Source organism: Hemiscyllium ocellatum, chromosome 21 (genome assembly GCF_020745735.1).
Source record: "Hemiscyllium ocellatum isolate sHemOce1 chromosome 21, sHemOce1.pat.X.cur, whole genome shotgun sequence".
Lineage (NCBI taxonomy): Eukaryota > Metazoa > Chordata > Chondrichthyes > Orectolobiformes > Hemiscylliidae > Hemiscyllium > Hemiscyllium ocellatum.
The window spans coordinates 46,044,069-46,064,560 of NC_083421.1; the positions used below are offsets into that span (position 1 = coordinate 46,044,069).

The 20,492-nt window shown below is 40.2% G+C and overlaps 1 protein-coding gene across 8 annotated transcripts in view; it reads left to right on the forward strand.

Annotated features, from left to right (window-relative positions):
- The first annotated feature begins 215 nt into the window (after positions 1-215).
- The window catches only part of gapvd1 (GTPase activating protein and VPS9 domains 1), a 152,668-nt gene continuing 132,391 nt past the window's right edge, over positions 216-20,492 (forward strand). For 4 of the 8 annotated variants that reach the window (XM_060841413.1, XM_060841419.1, XM_060841420.1 and 1 more), the window contains exon 1: positions 217-363. The gene's annotated coding sequence lies outside the window, so the exon portion shown is untranslated. Of the gene's footprint in view, positions 364-554; positions 603-5,764; positions 5,870-20,492 lie in introns of those variants that run through there. The other 4 variants (XM_060841417.1, XM_060841418.1, XM_060841415.1 and 1 more) reach the window with 3 other exon arrangements.

Here is a 20,492-nt window from a genome sequence, read left to right on the forward strand (position 1 = left end):
CGGGAGGGGTGGGAAGCTGTCTATCATTAAATAGTTCCCAATTAATATTTTGTTCTTACACACGTTGAGCGTTGAGTGTTACTCTGATGTTGTTCTCTTTTACCGTAAGGATTTGCCTCTCTGATTGAAGGTGCGGTCATCTGGCGCTCCGAGCGCTGCCTTGCAGGTTGTTCTGAATGAAAGAACTCAAATCCCAGGATGCGGCAGGGCTGGCGGCGCGTGCGCACTGGCTGACCTGGTGCTGGGCCCGTGAGAGCGGGGGAGAAGGAGGCCACTGTATGTCGGAGGAAACCAGGAGAGGCATCACTGGCAATCTGTTCTACCGAGTTCTGCGTCTTTTTCTGCCCTCCCCTCCTCAGATCGGTGAGTCTCTCCACTTGAGGGATTGGGAATGGGCTGGCTCTGAGGTTTAATTCTGGTGCGTTACCGTGACTAAGTTGAGCTCAGGCTGCGGCCTAGCCGCAAAGAGCAAGGCGGAGGCAGAGGAGGAGCTGGTCCGTGAGCGCAGGCTGGTATCCGGATAGTGTTTGCCCCTGGAAAGGGCGCAGCTAAACCCACTCGTTAGGTGCTATTATCGCCCCTGCCCAGCTTCTCCGTCGAAGGTACTTTTCTTGAGCCTAAACACTGACTCAGAGATTAGCCTAGTCGAAAGTGCGTGGACGTCTGCTCGTGAACCTGTTTAATATTCTCATTGCAACCTGGAGGAGAATTGCTGCCTCACTTTAGTACGGAGCCAGGGAAGGTCTGCAGAGGTTAACTGCTGTAGTTGACACCACTCATTCGAAAACTGCACACCCTCTGTGTTGCGTGCGGTATGATTAACATGAGAGTTTTATTGATTATGTTTCTAGGACTTAGATTTCCTACTTTTCTGTAGTACGACAAGCAAAGTATCAAGAGATCTTGAGTTATGTTGCAGTAATTTTCCTGACGTTTCCTTACAGTTAGTTGTGAGTTGTTAGTAACGCTTTAACTAAAACAATAGGTGATTTTTTGATCTTAAGATAAATACTTTATTTTGAGTGTATTCTTTATTTTGATAAAGGTATTATTGTTTATAATTAGTACTTTTACTAAAACATTGGGTAGGGAGTGGTATTCAATAGTGGTATTCAATAGTTTTTTCCCAACATTGACTAACTGTATTCATCTTTAAAAATGGATTTGTTTTGTGTTTTTTATCTATGAATTCTTAAAAGCACTCCCAGTTATAATGTAGAAGTGCATTAAAATGAAGTATTTGGAATTGCTTTACACAAAAAAAACAAGTAAAGGGCAATTTTGTGTATGCTGTTTTGTGATTTTATAATTGATGTTTTTTAGTGCACCAAAAATGTAATATCTTTAAATTGTTTTTAATATCTTTTTAATATTGGCATGATTTGTTTCAGCCTCAAGCCAATTGATTAGATTCCCTACAGTGTGGAAACAGGCCCTTCGGCCCAACAAGTCCACACCGATTCACCTAGACCCATTTCCCTCTGACTAATGCACCCAACACTATGGGCAAATTAGCATGACCACTTCACCTGACCTGCACATCATTGGACAGTCAGAGGAAACTGGAGCACCCAGAGGAAACCCACACAGACACTGGGAGAATGTGCAAACTCCACGCAGAAAGTCGCCTGAGGTTGGAATCAAACCCTGGTCTCTGGCGTTGTGAGGCAACAGTGCGAACCACTGAGTCACCGTGCTGCCCATAATTTGCTTTACATGCTCCCCATTCCCTATCTAGTGGTTATCCCATTCTTTAGTGGATGTTGATCCGTCATTCATGTTTTGATCAGCATTCCTTCCCAATTCATCAGCATTGTATTGCTCAAAGTTTCCAGTTTTACTGATGTATTTGTTCCTTTCTCGTGCAGTGAATTTAGAATATTTGTTCTTAATGATGCATTCACCCATGAGCATCCTTGTACCCCCAGTTACTCAATTGTCTCAGCTCTATTTATGTTTTAAAAAAGTTGAAAACAGCAATAAGTCGACCAATTTAGTCTAGTAGTGTAACCTTGTACACCAGCTCCTTGGTATACTATGTCCAGGGACAGACTAAACGTAGAAAAAAGCAATAGCTTATTCACGCAGTATTTGAACTCCCTCAGGTCATTGAGTCAACTTTAGGCATTTACAATTGGGATTGAGTCATCACTGCAACACAAACACTAGAAACTGGAACTGCCATTTTATGTCAGGCATTTGTAAAGATTATGAAACATTTACATTTGGCTTCCACTTAACTATTTTTCTCATCTCTCTGCTTATTCATTTGTAATGTCTTCACCACCTGGAATGCTTTCCTAAAAACCCATGTTGCATAAAATCTCCCAGCATCCATCTCTGAAGCTATTTGGCTTAGTTGATAGCATTCTTACTTCTGAATTAGTAGGTTGTGGGCACAAGACTCAGGCCAGATCTTAAACACAAATCTCAGTTGATGCTTCATTGTCGTACTGAGGGAGTGTTGCACTGTAGGAGATGCTGTCTTTTGGGTAAGATGTGAAATTGAGACCCTGTGTGGCTTCAGAAATTTCACACCACTATTTAGAAGAAGAGCTAGGGAGTTATGGTCCAAGTCCAGGCCAATGTTTATCCCTCAATCAGATTCACGTGAACCTATTAGGTCAATATAATATTGTTGTTTGTGGATATTTGCTGTATACAAATTGACTTTTGATTTTCCTACATGATAACAATGACTATTAGCTGCCAAGTGCTTTGGGGCATCCTGATTTTGTGAAAAATGCTATATAAATGAAAGTATTTTTGTGCTGGTGTTAATGCTCCACACAAGCCATAATCCATTCCCTCTATCTCCTTTTCAGCTTTAATTTTTTTTTCTCTCCCATATACTTGTTTATTTCAAATGATTCTCCAAGTTTTAGGTTATTGATACCTTTTTTCAAATAGATTAGTAATCTTAATTTCAACCATACATTTGTATTGGAGAGTGCTGCATGGAAACACTGTTCTAATGCTTTTTAAAAAGCACACATTTGCAGTGAGAACATTTAGAAAAATGGGTGTACCTGCTTCTCTCTGCCTGCCTCTCCTTACATCCTGCTATCTGATGTGATGACAGTAACCACACACATTGTGGCTATGTTTCATTCTTGCCCCTCAGCCTGTCTTTCACAGACTGCTAAAGGTCCATGAATCCCAGGTTTTAAATTGCTGGTCTCATTTCCTTTTGAAATACCTAAGCTGCTTTCCTCCCCTACAGAGTGGTATTGAGTTCCACATGTTGAGCTTGAGTAAAATAAATTTCTTTTTCTACTTCCCTATTGCATTTACTAGGCATACTTTCTATTCAGCACTTCTCATTTCAGATTCATGGCCCTGACATGCAAATATAGAGTTGTGCCTTTTTTTTAAAAAAAAACATTTTCAGTTGAGTATCTGAGCATTGTCTTATTAACCTGGCTCTAAATTTTGTTCAGTTTGCCTAATTCATGTAGTTGCTGAATACTTAATGGAAGACTGGCACATGTGCCAAACTGTAAAATAAGTGAACCAACTTAAACTTTTTGCAAAAATCCAGGTTCAGATAGTTTTTCAAATCCAACAAGCACAAATGATGCATCAAGCTGGTTTGATTCTAATTGTCTCTTGAGCTATTTTTATGGTGGTGTAGAGTACATAAACATTGCATATGTCATCAGACCATTTCAGTTTGAAGAAGTAGCAGTGCTATTTGTACAACATTGGAATGCTGTGTGCAAAATAGTGCACTGTTCTGTTCCCTTTCTGTTGTCATCTTATTTCTTTTCTCAAACACTTTTCCATTGATGCTATTTCTGCTTTTGTGTGTTTATTTTAAACTTATTCTTGCAGTTTTTGTTTCTGGATTTGGAATTTTGATTCCTCTGTGGAGTATTGCTTCATAGGTACCTGGTACAGATTTGGATTTTTCTGACCTAAAAACTCAACTACAGGATAATTTCACACCATTAAGAGAACTCATTTGTTACATTTTGTATATTCTTTACTTCACAGTAATTATTATTCAAATGGAGGTCTTGACAATGAAAACTGTTGGGCTACAAAACTTACTTGAGCTTAATCTTGTCTTTACCTGACATTACAACTCAATTCTATTGTTGGTCCTTGAATATTGAAAGTGTGACAATGTTGACGGATCTTCGGAAGAACCTCCTGCACCTCAGCACTGAGCCTATTTCTCCCACAAAATTTTGCCACTTAGGCATTTTTGCCTGCATCAGTGTTGTTGATTGACATTGCATGGTTCTGCATGTCAGCAATGCTCATCAGTGTCTTAAGGGCATTGACCAAACAGCTGTAAATGTGTAAATACATATGTTCTGGTGATCTTGCATTTTTTGTGACCTGTTAAATATGAACCAGTTCAGTGCTTGTGAGATGAGTGCACTGACTTACTAAAATATCTTGGCATAAATCTCAATGCTTTTTTTCTGGACAGATGAGAAAGCACTCCACACAGCAAATAAATTGTTCATATTCTTTTCAGAGTTACGAAATAGTTAGCAAAAGGAATTGGCCATTTGATAGAAACAATTTTCCATTTTGTTTCAATGTCTGATTAGCTGCAAATATAAAAATTTATTTATCAAAGTAAGCATACACTTTTTAAAATTTTGATTTTTAATGTTTATCTGCCCATATTGTATTGAAAATCCATCCATATTAGTCCCACACCCTGCTGTGAAGATCTGTCTTGTCTGAGGACGCATCCTAGCTCTGTGCGTATGGACTTAGCCTGACCCTATTATGAATTGGCTGGACCAACTGACTAGTTGTCCTGCATGAACTGTCATCATCCTTTGGCATTCTAGTTTTCTCATTGTTACAAACTAACCTTGTGCTCTGGTAACCTTCAGGTAATCAATGAGAAAGATCTACAGATGCTTTGAGAAAAAAATTTTGTGAAAGTGGTTGCTTGTTTATAGAGTTACAGAGCACGGAAACAGACCATTCGGTCCAAATCTTCCATTCCAATCAAGTTTTCCTCTTGTCCCACTTCTGAAGTGAAAGCAGAAAGCCTTGTTTACCCAGACCCAGCCTTCAGCATCACCAGTAATAGGAAGAAGAGAACAAGCATAATTGAAAACTTTTGAGGTTGGAAAATTAAAATGAGTGGACTTTATGGTGATCAGTGAAAGATCTCAACAGTTTATAAAAATGGCTTGAAGTGATACAATGTGTAGTTGTCAAATTTGCTGATAAGTCAAAAGTAGGTCACCAAGTTGTGAATAGGCATTAAAGAGGCTACAAAGATAGATAAATAGATTTAATAAATGGGCGAAGAGAGGACAAATGGAGTATAATATGGGAAAATGTAAAATTGTCAATTTATAGAGCCTGACAACATGAAAACAGACCCTTTGGTCAAACTGGTCCACACCAACCATGTTCCCAAACTATATTAATGCCACCTGGCTGCCTTTGGCCCATAACCCTACAAATCTTTCCTATTCATGTACTTATTCAAATATCTTTTAGACATGTACCTGCATCTTCCATTTTCTTTGGTAGTACATTCCACACACTATCCACTGTGTTCTTAAAAAAAAACAAAAAGTTGTCCCTTGTGTTCCTTTTTAAATCTTTCTCCTCTCACCTTAAAAAATATGCTGCATTGTTTTCAACTTCCCTGCCGTAGGGTAAAGATGTTGTGGTTCTGTTCGCCGAGCTGGGAGTTTTTGTTGCAAACGTTTCGTCTCCTTTCTAGGTGACATCCTCAGTGCTTGGGAGCCTCCTGTGAAATGCTTCTGTGATGTTTCCTCCGGTATTTATAGAAAGGGGACGAAACGTTTGCAACAAAAACTCCCAGCTCGGCGAACAGAACCATAACAACGAGCACCTGAGCTACAAATCTTCTTCTACAAAGGTAAAGACCCTTGCTATTCACCTTACGCACCTCATGATTTCAAAAATCATTTATAAGGTCACCCTTCAACCTCCTGTACTCCAGTTGGAAAACGTCCCAGCCTATTTTTATAACTTAACCCTCCATTCTGGTAAATTTTTTCCGATTCCTTTCCAGTTTAGTAATATCCTTCCTATAACAGCGCCACCGGAATTGCACACGGTACTCTGCAAGAGGTCTCACCAATGACCTGTGCAACCTCAACATGAATGATTTTTAAAGAATTATGTGCCTGAACCCCTTGGAAGGAAGAGTGAAATGGTGAGAGATTGCAGAGCTCTGAGATGCAGAAGACCTGTGTATCGTAGGACATGAACTGCAACAGTTTAGTAATGTGCAGGTACAATAAGTAATTACCAAGCAATGTTGTCATTCATCATAAGAGTACTTGGATATAATGGAATAAAGTAGAATCACGGAATCCCTACAGTGGTGATGTAGGCCATTTGGCCCATCAAGTCCACACTGACCCTCTGCAGAGCTTCTCACCCAGACCAGTGCCTCTATCTTATCCCTGTTACCCTGTAAAGAGAAAAATACAAATGGAAAAGGTGTTGAAATGAAAATGTTTATTACAATTTTTATTAAAACCTAAAATTCTATTCATCCATGATTTTATCTGCACAATGCTGCAGTAGTTTAATCAGTCTTGTAGATTAATAATTTTTAACTATGGCCACTAATCTTTTGCACAGAGATTCTGCTAAATTTAAGTCAGCCCCATGATCGAACAAAGAAAAGCTGCAGGTTAATGACTGAAATGCTCTCACCGTATAGCCTATTTCATCTGCTTTTCGGAAGTGATCAAAAACGTTAGGTTTACTTTTGCAGGTGAATAGTAAAAAAAAAAATCCAATCCTGTTCAAAAAGCAGGAAACTTTCTGGCACACTGGCTAACAAGCATTCTTTAGCCGCTACCATCGAACAGATAAATCGGTCATTGCTCCCAAAGCTTTGTGAAACCTTGTGCATGTAATGGCTGCCACAATTTCTGACACATCAATGACTAAACTTCCAAAGTTGTATCACCAGCTGTGAAGCACTTTTGAAATGTCCTGAATGCATGAAACCTGCTAACAAATGCAAATAAACTTCCTTCTAACCATGAACTGCTTATTTCAGTGATTTAGTTTCATTATTATCTCAGCTGCTCAGATATCAAAATCCCAGCAGTGTTACTGTGCATTTGTCTTATGTTAAATATCGTACCTAGATGTTTACCTAGTTTTCTTTTGAATACTTGTGTACATTTCATCTTTTAACATGAGCAATTACAACTGAAGTAATACCCAGCAAATTTCCATAATTACAGAAAATCTTTTTATATTTGACTAAATTGAATGAATAAAAATTAACTAATTGTACAGAACTGTTGTTCAGCTCAATAGGCCAAGAATATTTCTGCTTCTAATTACCCTCTTCACCTCTTGCCCAGAACCTGTTTTTTGTTTCATTCCTCCACACAGACATGATGCTTCCCCTTAAACAAAATGCTTTTAATGGCATTTGAATTCCAAGTTCCACAATTCTCGTCATTTTGAATAATTTTGCTGATTTATTTCAGGAATGATTATCATATTTCAATTACATTTAGTATTTATTAAATTATAGCCTTTCCACTGAGGTAAAGTGATGAGTAAGTTAACATTATCAACTTTCACCAACTGGATGGAACAAATGAAAGCTATTAATTATTGGACAGTGTACTACATCCAAGGGCTCAGACATAGTGGTAGTGTTCATAACTCTGAGCCAGGAGGCATAGTTTAAAGTCCCATCTGCTTCATAGGTGTGTAATAACATTTCTGAACAGGTTGATTATAAAATATCTATGCTACTCCCTCCATTATTCAACTAATCTCCAGAAGACTGTTGTGTAATTTGCTGTTATTTCTGCATTTGAAATTGGAAAAGAACAAGCCTAGGAATCCTGTGTCACCTGAATTTCTTTTGTTTTGCTCCTTTAAACCAGGTGACCAGTGTGGTGCACAGTATTCCAGATGCAGTCTCATTGACACCCAATAAAACCAAAGCATAGCAGTGGGCAGCTCAGTGTATAGTACTGCTGCCACTCAGTGCCAGAGACCCAGGTTTTGTTCCACCTTTGGACAACAGGTGAAGTGGCCATGCTAAATTGCCCATAGTGATAGGTGCATTAGTAGGAAGTAGGGGAATGGGTCTGGGTGGGTTACTGTTTGGCAGATTGATATGGACTTGTTGGGCTGAAGGACCTGTTTCCACACTTAGTTTTTTTTAAAGATTAGATTCCCTGTCTGTGTGAACTCTGCATATTCTCCCTGTATCCCAGCACAGAATCGAGCACCGATAAAGCATAAGTTAGGATTGCTGTGGTGAGTATTAGAAGCATAGGTAATCATCCTTTCCCTGATGTGGAAGGAAATGTGGATTATTTTCCAGTTTTATAATTATTTCTGTTGCAACTGTTGGTGTATTTATCTTGAACCAAGGTTTGGCAATGAGCTTGCTTGTATTGGTGAGATACTCAGTTTGAAAATTTGATCAATTAAATATTTTAAATATAATTCATGTCCTTTTAATGACATTAGCTAAAGATTTGCATTATTGCAAGTGAGCTAGATTTTCCTTTGTTGTTCCAGTGCAGTATGCAGTTGGATTTGCAGTTTTGCCTGTTTAGATGGTATTAACAATATGTAAATCATAAGATGATACAAAATAGATGCTGATGTGTTCTTAAAGAAAGGGTAACTGGGCAGACAGAGATCTTATTTTCAATTATTTCTAACAATTGATTGAAGTAAAACTGATGGTGTTCCATGGGGCTCATTCATCCACTGCTATAACAGGGAATGGTTTGGTTCTTTCCAACTTTTTTATAAACATTGTTGAAAGTTCTTTTTTTTAAAAAAAAGAAAATTTTAAATTAACTACATTTTGTACCTCAGAATTCTGATGTTAGTTAGTGATTGGTGAGAACATTGATTGGGGACTGACCAAACCTTTTGTGTTGACTAGCCCATGTTGGAGTTGTTATTGTCTGTCATGCATTCTGCATCTGTAAATTGTAAATTTTCACAATAAAGTTATACTTCATATGCAGGATGTTGACATATTAAATGAGAGAACTGACATTTATGCTGTACTTTCCATGACTTCAGGACAATCCAGAGCCAACGTTGGCAGCTATAAGCTAAACTCTGCTTCAATTTTAGCACCTTTAATAACTAGTGGGATTTTAAAATCATTCCTCATGCAGTCCATTGGATTCAATGTCATAGTTATAATCTAAGAAATATAGATGCTGTTTTAACACAGCAAACTTCAATCAAGTGCAGTGAAACAAATGTTATATTAAAGCTTTTCTTAGTCTTATTGGTTGAATATTAAGCATTGAAAAGAATCCAGAGAATGCCTCTGCTTTTGTAGAAAGTGGCAAGAAATCTTTTACACCCACCTAAGAAGGGTTTATTTTATTGCTGTAGCTGAAAGGTGAGATTTCTGATGGTACAGTGTGTTGTCATTACTTCATTAAAATGTCTTCCAATCTTTGGGGGGAAGACGTTAACACATGCTCTTCTGAATAAGGAATTTGAATGCCATCTAATTATAATGGAAGCAGATACAAGTTAAGCTAACAATGATAAATTTCTATCACGGACACTTGTGATCCACTTTGGGCAGTCAGTTGCATACAGAAATAAGCCTGACATGCACCTGTTAAATGGAAGGAAAGAATTGAAGGCTACACTAGCTATCACTGGGTATCCTGTGGCAGCTGATTATTCTACTCGATTTATAGAGCTTCAGGACATGAATGTCATTTCTTCATTGGGGAATTGTGCATGATTGGGTGAGAATGGGTGGATAGTTCATGAAAGGCACAATAATTGGACTGAGTGAAGTTTAGTTTTAAAATTCCACAAATTATTATGGTGCTTAAATTGTTTAGTTTATATCTGCCAACCTTTACTGTTTTGACTCCGATTTGAAAGACAAAGATTACAAATGGGTTGAACAGTTATCTTTTATGCATCAGGGAAGAAGTAACTAATTCTTTTGTGATAATTTACAAAAAGCTCAAGGTAATCATGTTTAACTGTGGAATTGGTCATGCTGTCAGTAGTATGCAATGCAGATACATTAATTTAATCAATTGGAGTTCCTATTCCATACTCCTAGGTACAGTTTAACAAAGAATATATATTTGTAGGGGTTAGCAAATAAGAACCTCTGTACATCTCTAAATTTTTATTGGTCTGTGATCCTTGGAGTTTGTGCAAAAGAAAAATCCACATACAGAGGATGTTTTGTTCTTTGCATGCCAAGCGCTCAGAGGAATGAAGGAAAAGATATTCTGCTGTTTATTTTGTGCTGGCTGAATTGCTGCTGTTCATTCAGAAGAATTTGGCAAAAATATTGTAAGTGGTGCACATGGTGCAAAATTATAATTGTGTGACAGTTTTTAAACTTTAAATCAATTGATAATGTGTGAAGCAATTTATCTACTAAATACTTCGAACATTTCAAAATCATCGTAATGTTTTCTAAAATTGTCTTTGATCTACTCATTTTCTCTTACATTGTTTGGTAATTTATTTTTGCACCTTTGTTTGACCTATTTTATTGTAAACATTTCTTACCAGAAAATCCTCATAGGCAGGAATTCTTTTTAACTTATTTATTTGTGTCCATTCTTTGTTCATCTTGATTTCATTTGCAGCAACTGTACACTTGGGTGCATAATCCAGTCATGTGATGGACTTTATCCACATCTGTTGCTGGGCTGAACTTGCAATCCCAGTATTTTTTACACCTCATTCGAGCCAACAATCTTTTATATAAGAAAAAATACCATTTGGTTCAGGGAGGTTGCTGTTTTTCATGTTAAATATTTGTAAAAGTGTGTTACTGGATGAATCTGAAAACTTTATATTTGAAACCTACTTCTCATGTTTATTTTGCATTTAATGTCCTATTGTGCTGCAGGAAAAAGCTGGAGGTGTTGCTTACTTTATGGTCTCAATGTTGCAATTAAGTTCATTTTTGCGTCAATAATTTTAATAAATAAATGTTATTCCTTTTGGTCTTCAGGGCTGCACATGTGGACAAGTGGGTAATATGTTCTTACAGCTGTACTCTTAAGTGTACCATTATGACAATTTGTTATTTGATTCATTTTTGTAATACTGTTTTGGATGAGTTTTAAAGCAAAATGTAGGTTTAAGTTGCAGAATGTTTATCTTTTAACTTGAAGTGAACTGTTGAATATACTATAATATCTCATTCCACTATTGCATTACTCTTTTATTCTGTTTCTGGAGAAGCAGAGCACAGTTAATGTGCTTTGCAAGTCAGGAGTGCCAGTGATATGCAGAATGTTTGGTGGCAATTATGAATTTAAAGTCAGTGAAAGACAGGAGCCTGGAGTAGAGAGGAAAAAGGTATAATTATTCCTCATTCAGACTGATGTCAAGCAGAGATGTGTCATCGCTCCAACACGTCTCAATCTTCTTGGCTGTGATGTTTCACCTTATGGCTGACAAGCTCCCCGTTGGAGTGGAGCTAGCTTATAGAACCAGCAGGAAGTTATTCAAGCTCTGCTGCCTTCAAGCCAAGACCAATGTCATACCAACCAGTGTCATGGAACTGAAGTATGCAGGTGATGTTTGAGTATGTGCAGTCTCAGAGAATGTACTCCAGAGCGTTGTTGGCATCTTACTGGGCGCATATGAGTGCATGTGTCTCACCCTGAACATCTGAAAGACTAAGGTCCTCCACCAACCTGGCCTCCCTGCCATTGTGTAGTGAACCCCCAATCATCAAGGTTAATGGGGAGACTTTACAGAATGTTAACTACTTCCAATACCGTGGGAGTATCCTGTCAGCCAAAGTAGCTATTGATGAAGAGATCCAGCATTGCCTCCAGTGTGCTAGCAGAGCCTTCAGCTGCCTGAGGAAAAGTGTTCAAGGACAACAACATCAGATCTGACATCAAGATCACGGCTTACAAAGCTGTGGTAGTACTCACCATCTTATATGGTTGTGGGATGTGCTTTATTTACAGCAGACAACATAAGGCGCTGGGAGCAGTACCACCAATGTGCAGAAAGATGCACCAACATCAGCATCCTTAACTAGGCCATCATGTCCAGCATTGAGGCACTGACCACCCTTGATTAGCTGAGATGGTCTGGGTACGTCATCTGTATGACTGATATGAGACTTCCCAAGTAGGTGCTCTACTCCAGTTTTGAAATAGCAGGCAAGCATCAGGTGGACAGAGGAAGCACTTCAGTAATACCATCGAAGACCATCCAAAGCTGAAGAGCATCTGGGAAGGCATCAAGCACCTCTAGACTTGTCATTCAGGGAGGTCCATGAGGACCATGCTACCATACCAACTACCCACGTACCACCTTCCAGGTGGTAGCACCTGCTGCTGGTGGAACAGTCTGCGAAAGCTGCATTGGTCTTTCTAGCCACCTAAGGACTCCCTCGCCAGTGAAAGAGAGTCGTCATTGTCCGTGAGTGGCCACCAATGATAAATCTGTTTTCTTGCGGTAATTTGGTTTGTGAGGTTGACTATTGTAAAGATAATGGTACCTGATCACCTGTGATCAGTTAAATGATAAATTTATCCTGATAATACTAGACTCCAAACTTCTGAAACTTGTGAATCTGGGTATATACATGCTATGATGGGCTGTTACGGCACAATGCTGATGACCCTATTCTGAGCATGGAGTTAGGTTCAAGCCCCATATGCTCCAGAGGTATGTAATGACATATTGGAGCATTTTAAGGATTAAAGCTTTTCATCAAGCAATTAATGTTGCAATTTCTTGTTAAATTGGAGCTGAAGAGCTTATTTAAAGGACATCTGCAATAAGTTCTTGTTATTTGCTGGTCAGAGGAAACCAGCAGGGCATGGTGCTAGAAAAGTTCTTATTTTTAAAAAGATATGAGTGAGAAATTGGCACATGTGACACCTGTGTACATATTTAATTGAGCTTCTGTTAGTTTACACATAAGAAATCAATTTATGTTAATGTTCGTGTGAAGCAAATTTGGGCATCTGGATCAGGATTTGTTGGTTTGGGATGTATTTTATTGTATATTCTGTCTTTATTTCCTTGAAAAATTCCTGTATCTGCACTTAAACTGCCAATACACTTAAATAAGTCTTCATGTACATGGTTATGCTTCATGTTGCATTTGTTTCAAAGTAATTTCATATATGGCAGTTGCCTCTGAAACAAAGGTTCAAGTTCCATTTTGGAGACTTGAGCCAGATATCTAGTCTGTCACTTCAATGCTGCACTTTGGAAATGTTTTGTATGAGCCTATGTTGATATTACAAATGTGACCTTGTGTGTAGTGCACCACATGTATGTTTACTTGAATTTATACATTTTATTATTTTTATTCAGTTGTGAAATGTTAGTTTCAATGCAGAGGCCAGTTAGCATCGCTCATCCCAAATTACCCTTGAGACGTGGGGATCTGACCTACTGTACTCCTTGAGTTGTAGGTACACCCAAAGTGCTCAGAATGGAGTTTTAGGATATTAATCCAGAAAAGAGTGAAAGAGCGATGATACAGTTTTGAGTCAGATTGGTTTGTGACTTAGAGGCAACTTTGCATGTGGCGGCGTTGTCATGTTAAAGTAAATTTCGGATGACACCAGCTTCAGATCCTGGACACATCATTTCTGAAAACTGTGGGAGAAATCCAGAGTGCCACCAAAGGTGTCTGGCAGTCGTCTTGTGGAGGCACTCCCTGATGAATCTCAGAACGTTACAAGTAAACAGCATTTTTTTAATACCTTGTTTGAGTATAATTGATATGAAGGATTCTGACCTCGCAGGGCAGAATAGAAATCTCATTAACAATGTGTTTTTTCTCACACTCAATAGCTGGCGATCACTGCCTTCCTGAGGTGATATTAAACCATTCACCGAAACTTGTGACTACTGTTCTGAATCTCATGCTACGTGATAAAGGGGTAGATAATAGGTTTTAGTATCAGTAGTGTGATTAGTCTTCACTTACTCTTGTTAACTGGCACGGAAGTATCTGAATGGAAACTGGAGGTAGTTTAGTGGGATGTCTGATCAGGGTTGACCAGCCTATTCAAAAAGCGAGTATCTTTGGTTCAGGGGTAGCCAGACTCCTGCTGTGATCTCTGGTCTCTGCTTGCCACTGGACAGGCAAACAGTCAAATACATTTGACAATCATTCCAATAGAGGACCTTTTAACCCTTTGAATTCCCACTGCCGCTAAGCACTAGGATAAGCCAGTGAAACAGAATATCTTACTTTTTGGGGTTCACATCTATCATCAGTTATGCATCTGCTTTTGTCCATTTGAGGTGGTGTGGCTTGTATGTTTGGAAAGAGTTTTCCAAATAGCGTGCTATGTTGCTGCAACGTATTTTGTAGATGGTGTACACTGCTGCCACTCTGCATCAGTGCTGAAGGGTGGGAATGTTGAAAGATGTGGACGGGAGTGTCAATCAAGTGGTCTTTCATTTGGCAGGCAGGCATTGTCAGGGGAAAAGAGGAGGCAGCTTACTAAGTACAGAACTCCTAACTGCTCATGTGGATGTGGTATTACATGGCTGAGCCAGTTCAGACTTTGGTCAGCTGTAACCCCCCCCCCCCCTTTCCACCACCGTATTCAAAGCAAGATGCTCAAGCACAGTTCTACGTCCTCCATCTTTATTCTTGGCCTTGGAGGGAGAAAGAACGATCGCCCATGTGCACAGTCTTCTCTCGAACAATGGTTTCTCAATGAACTAGATAGTCATTTTACAGGAAGGAGCACCCCGATAAGGCAACATACATATTAATTGTCAAGATTAGAGTGGTGTTAGAAAAGCACAGCAGGTCAGGCAGTATCCAAGGAGCAGGAACATTGACGTTTCGGGCAAAGACCCTTCATGAGCAATGAGGCTGGGAGCCCCTGGGTGGAGAGATAAACTGGAAGGGGTTGGGGCTGGGGTTGGGGTAAAGGTAGGACAGATGGAGCAGATCATGAGGATGGTGCTGAGCTGGAAGGTTGGAACTGGGGTAAAGTGGGGGAGGAAAAATGAGGAAACTGGTGAAGTCCACATTGCTGGCATGGGGTTGAAGGGTACTGAGGTGGAACATGAGGTGTCCTTCCTCCAGGTGTCTGGTGGTGAAGGAGAGCAGAGTGGGTGGGGGAGTTGAAATGTTAGGCCACGGGGTGGTGGGGTTAATTGGGTGATGTTTTCAATCAACGAGTATCAATAGCAGAGACCAAGCTCTTTATTGTTATGCGGTGAATGTTCTTAACCTTGTTAACTGGGTTCATAGGATAGATACTTTGCCCCTTGTTGCTGACCTCGTGTACTGAATGCTTCCAACATTGCCAAATGGCTCTGCATAATGAATGCCTTTCCACCTTGTTAACCCATTACCCTTGCCTCCAGCACTCCATTGTTAACTGCAAGTTCTTATCTGGTCGGAGTCAAGCTCAGTTGAATCTCTTCTTTCACAAAAGTCAAAATCTACTCTTTTTTTTTTTCCCTACCTGATCATCCCCTGTACGCTTTCTCAGAGGTAGCTAGATTGTCTGTTGCCGGAGATGATAATTGTCTGGTAGTGTGTGACATGAAGATAATTTAATAGTTGCCAGTTGAAGCCTGAATATTGTCCAGGTCTTGCTGCATAACATATGGACTGCTTCAAGATCTGAGGTATCATGAATTGTGCTGAACCTTTCGATTAAATTCCCTACAGTGTGGAAACAGGCCCTTCGGCCCAACAAGTCCACACCGAACCTCCCAAAGAGTAACCCACCCAGACCCATTTCCTTCTGACTAATGCACCTAACACTATGGGCAATTTAGCATGGTCAGTTACCTGACCTGCACATCTTTGGACTGTGGGAGGAAACCAGAGCATCCGGAGGAAACCCACACAGACACTGGGAGAATGTGCAAACTCCACACAGTCGCCCAAGGCTGGAATCAAACCTGTGACCTGGTGCTGTAAGGCAACCGTGCCAACCACTGAGCCACTGTTCCACCCGCTTGCACAATTATTGACAAACATGCTAATTTCTAACCCGATGATGAAGGAAAGAGTATGATAAAGCATCTGAAGATGGTTCGTTCTTAGACACTACCCTATGAGGCTACAATGATAGTGTCCCTACCTCTGAGCTAGTAAAGCTTGGGTTCAAGTTCCAACTACTACAGAAGTGTGTTTAAAACATCTTTAAACAGATAGGTTAGATATTTTCTAATCAGAGGAGCTACTGCAATGACATCTTGGGATAAGCCAGTTGACTTCAAAAGTCTCCAACCATCTGCTTTTATGCTAGTCATGACTCCAACCAGCAGCTTGATTTCCATTGACTTCAATTTTGCTCTGACTCATTGATGAAATCAAGGCAGCCATGAGCCAAGTATGGAAAGGGCAGCCACTCCCTCTTTGTTTAAATCAGCTTTTTATTAAGGCTTTGAGAACTTGAGCTGAATGGCCCTGGTAGAACCTGAACTGGGCATCTGTGGGCACAAAATTGCTGAGTAAATATCTATTCAGATAGATTTATCATCCTGCCCAATTTGACCACCAAGTACACAAGATTTAAATATAATTGCATGTGCCTTGCACATGTTCTAACTGAGATTGTCTTGTCGAATGATCGTAACTGGTACTTCTTATATTTATTGATTAATTATTTCTTAATTATTGCCCTCTCCCTCAACTGTAGTTTGTATTTCCCTTAACAGGCTTTGCATGAAAATTAATCATTGGAAAACATGGCTGATTATGCTAGCGGTGGTTAGTAGACGAAAGAAATTTAAATGCAGTCAGATTAGCTTATCAAATATCCACATGTGGCTAACCTGTTGGATATCTCTGACAAAGAAAATTCCTCTACTATCAGGGATAACAGTAAATCTTTTTGGTGATTTGGTTTTATCTATTTTGTCCAGGAATAATGAAAATTGAATCAGGATATTTTTAGAAGCATTCTCAATTTCGATGTAATAATTGATTTGTCATGATTAAGAAAACAAAATATACATGTTCAGTTGCTTTATTTTCTTTTCCTCCAGCTTTTATACACGTGTTTTGATTTGGCAATGAAAAACAGGTCTTAAATGTAAGCATGAAATTTTATTTTACATAAAACCAAAAGAATTGCAGATGCTGGAAATGGGGAAAAAAAAGCAGAAATTGCTGGGAAAACTTGGGTCTGGCAGCATCTGTGGAGAGAACTGAGTTAACATTTAACCATTTTTGGAGGCAATCTCTGCCTGGCATTTAATGTTCTGAAGGACGGTAACTGGACCCAAAACTTAAACTCTGATTTCTCTCCACAGATGGTGCCAGACCTGCTAAGTTTTTCAAACAATTTCTGTTTTTGTTGTATTTCACATGTTTATGTATGCTGACAGGAGTTTTAAAATTCACTCCTAGAATGTAGGAGTCCTTTGTGTGGCTAGCAATGATTGCCTGTCCTTAGTTGCCCTTGAGGAGGTGGGTGCTTAGTTGCTTTCTTGAACTGCTACACCCCATGTGCTGTAGGTTGACACAATGCTCTTAGGGAAGGAGTTTCCAGGAGTTTGACCCCATGGCGCTGAAGGAATAGCAATGTTGTGATTCTGTTCGCCAAGCTGGGAATTTGTGTTGCAGACGTTTCATTCCCTGTCTGGGTGACATCCTCAGTGCTTGGGAGCCTCCTGTGAAGCGCTTCTGTGATCTTTCCTCAGGCATTTGTAGTGGTTTGTCTCTGCTGCTTCTGGTTGTCAGTTCTAGCTGTCCATTGCAGTGGTCGGTATATTGGGTCCAGCTCGATGTGCTTATTGATTGAATCTGTGGATAAGTGCCATGCCTCTCGGAATTCCCTGACTGTTCTCTGTTTGGCTTGTCCTATAATAGTAGTGTTGTTCCAGTCGAATTCATGTTGCTTGTCATCTGCATGTGTGGCTACTAAGGATAGCTGGTCATGTTGTTTGGTGGCTATTTGGCGTTCATGGATACGGATCGTTAGCTGTCTTCCTGTTTGTCCTATGTAGTGTTTTGTGCCGTCCTTGCATGGGATTTTGTACACCACGTTGGTTTTGCTCATGCTGGGTATCGGGTCCTTCGTTCTGGTGAGTTGTCCGAGAGCGGACAGCTGAAACTGACAACCGGAAGCGGCAGATTCAAACCACTATAAATGCCAGAGGAAAGATCACAGAAGCGTTTCACAGGAGGCTCCCAAGCACTGAGGAGGTCACCTAGACGGGGGGTGAAACATCTGCAACACAAATTCCCAGCTAGGCGAACAGAATCACAACAACGAGCACCCTAGCTACAAATCTTCTCCCAAACTTTGAACAGCAATGTATTTTCAGTGAATGTGTTGAGTTGCTTGGAGGTGGGAAAGTGTACAGGGTACGACCAAGTAGGGAAAGAGTTATGTTTTGAGTTTTGTGAAACAAGAGGTTCAGTTGAGCATGACTCTGATAAGATAAGAATTTGCAGTAAACAGTGGTGTGCTGGCGGCAAGGGTAATGGATTAACAAGGTGGAAAGGCATTCATTATGTAGAGCCACTTAACAATATTGGAAGCATTCAGTATGTAAGGTCTGTTTAACGAGGTGAAAAGTATTCATTTTGTGAAGCCAGTTAAGGTTAAGAACATAGAGTAAAAAGTGAGGTCTGCAGATGCTGGAGATCAGAGCTGAAAATATGTTGCTGGTTAAAGCGCAGCAGCTCAGGCAGCATCCAAGGAACAGGAAATTCGACGTTTCGGGCATAAGCCCTTCATCCTGATGAAGGGCTTTGCCCGAAACGTCGAATTTCCTGTTCCTTGGATGTTGCCTGACCTGCTGCGCTTTAACCAGCAACACATTTTCAGCCCCGAGGTTAAGAACATGCCTTGTATAACATCAGAAGGCATAATCTTTGCAATCATGAGTGTCAATAGTATTGGTCATCCAGTTAATATGTATGTTGCCTTATCTGGATGCTCCTCCATGTAAAGTGACTGTATAATTCAGTAAGAAGCTGCTGTTCGAGAAGAACATGAACTCAAGTCTCTGTGCACGTGGGCGATTAATTCTTTCTCCCTCCAGGGCCCGGAATAAAGATGAAGGAAGTAAAACCATTCTGTGTCTCTGAGCATTTTGCTTCCACTGAGGGGGGGCAATGGGACGACAGAGGGAAACTTGCAAATATTGGTGTTCTCCCTTATCCAGTGTTGTTGTGCTTCTAGTTGGTAGTCCTGAGTTTAACAGGTGCTATCTAAGGAGCCTTGGTGGAGAGCTCTGTGCATTTTGTAGATGGCACTCACTGCAGTTAGTGATTGTTGGAAAGAGTGCATTTTTGTAGATGTACAGTCAACCAGGTGGTTTTATCCTGGATGGTTTCCAGTTGCTTGTGTTTTTGGAGGTGTACTTATCCAGGCCCAACTTGTGCCTTGTAGATGATGATCAGGTTTTGGAAAGCTGAATTAATTGCTGCAGGATTCCTCTCCTCTGAACTGCTGTTATAGAGTCAGAGAGATGCACAGCAGGAAGAAGGACCCTTCGGCCCAACTTGTCCATGCCGACCAGATATCCCAATCTAGTCCTACCTGCCAGCACCAGGCCCATATTCCTCCAAACCCTTACAATTCATATACCTATCCAAATGCCTTTTAAATGTTGCAATTATATTAACCTCCACCACTTCCTCTGGCAGCTCATTCCATACACATACCACCATCTGAGTGAAAACGTTGCCCCTTAGGTCTCTTTTTATATCTTTCCACTTCTCATCCTAAACCTGTGCCCTCTAGTTCTGGATGCACCCCCACCCCTATCCCAGGAAAAAGAGTTTGTCTGTTTATCGTATCCATGTCCCTCATGATTTTATAAACCTAATAAGGTCACCCCTTGGCCTCCAATGCTCCATGGAAAACAGCCCTGGCCTATTCAACCTCTCCCTCTAGCTCAAATCCTCCGACCCTGGCAACATTCTTGAAATCTTTTCTTAATCCTTTCAAGTTTCACCACATCCTTCCGATAGGAAGGAGACCAGAATTGCACGCAACGTTCCAACAGTGGCCTAACCAATGTCCTGTATAGCCGCGACATGACCGCCCAACTCCTGTACTCAATAATCTGATCTATAAAGGAAAGCATACCAAACACCACCTTCATTATCTTATCTACCAGTGACTCCATTTTCAAGGAGCTATGAACCTGCACTCCAAGGTCGCTTTGTTTAGCAACACTCCCGAGGACCTTAACATCAAGTGTATAAATCTTGCTAAGATCCGTTTTCCACAAATGCAGCACCTCGGATTTATCTAAACTAAATTTCATCTGTCACTTCTCAGCCCACTGGCCCATCTGGTCAAGATCCTGTTGTAATATGAGGTAACCTTCCTTGCTGTCCACTATACCTCCAACTTTGGTGTCACCTACAAACTTACGAACTAAACCTCTTATGCTCACATCCAAATCATTTATACAAATGATGAAAAGTGGTGGACCCAGCACTGATCCTTGTGGCGCCCCACTGGTCACAGGCCTCCAATCTGAAAAACATCCCTCCACCACAACCCTCTGTCTTTTAAGTTTGAGCCAGTTCTGTA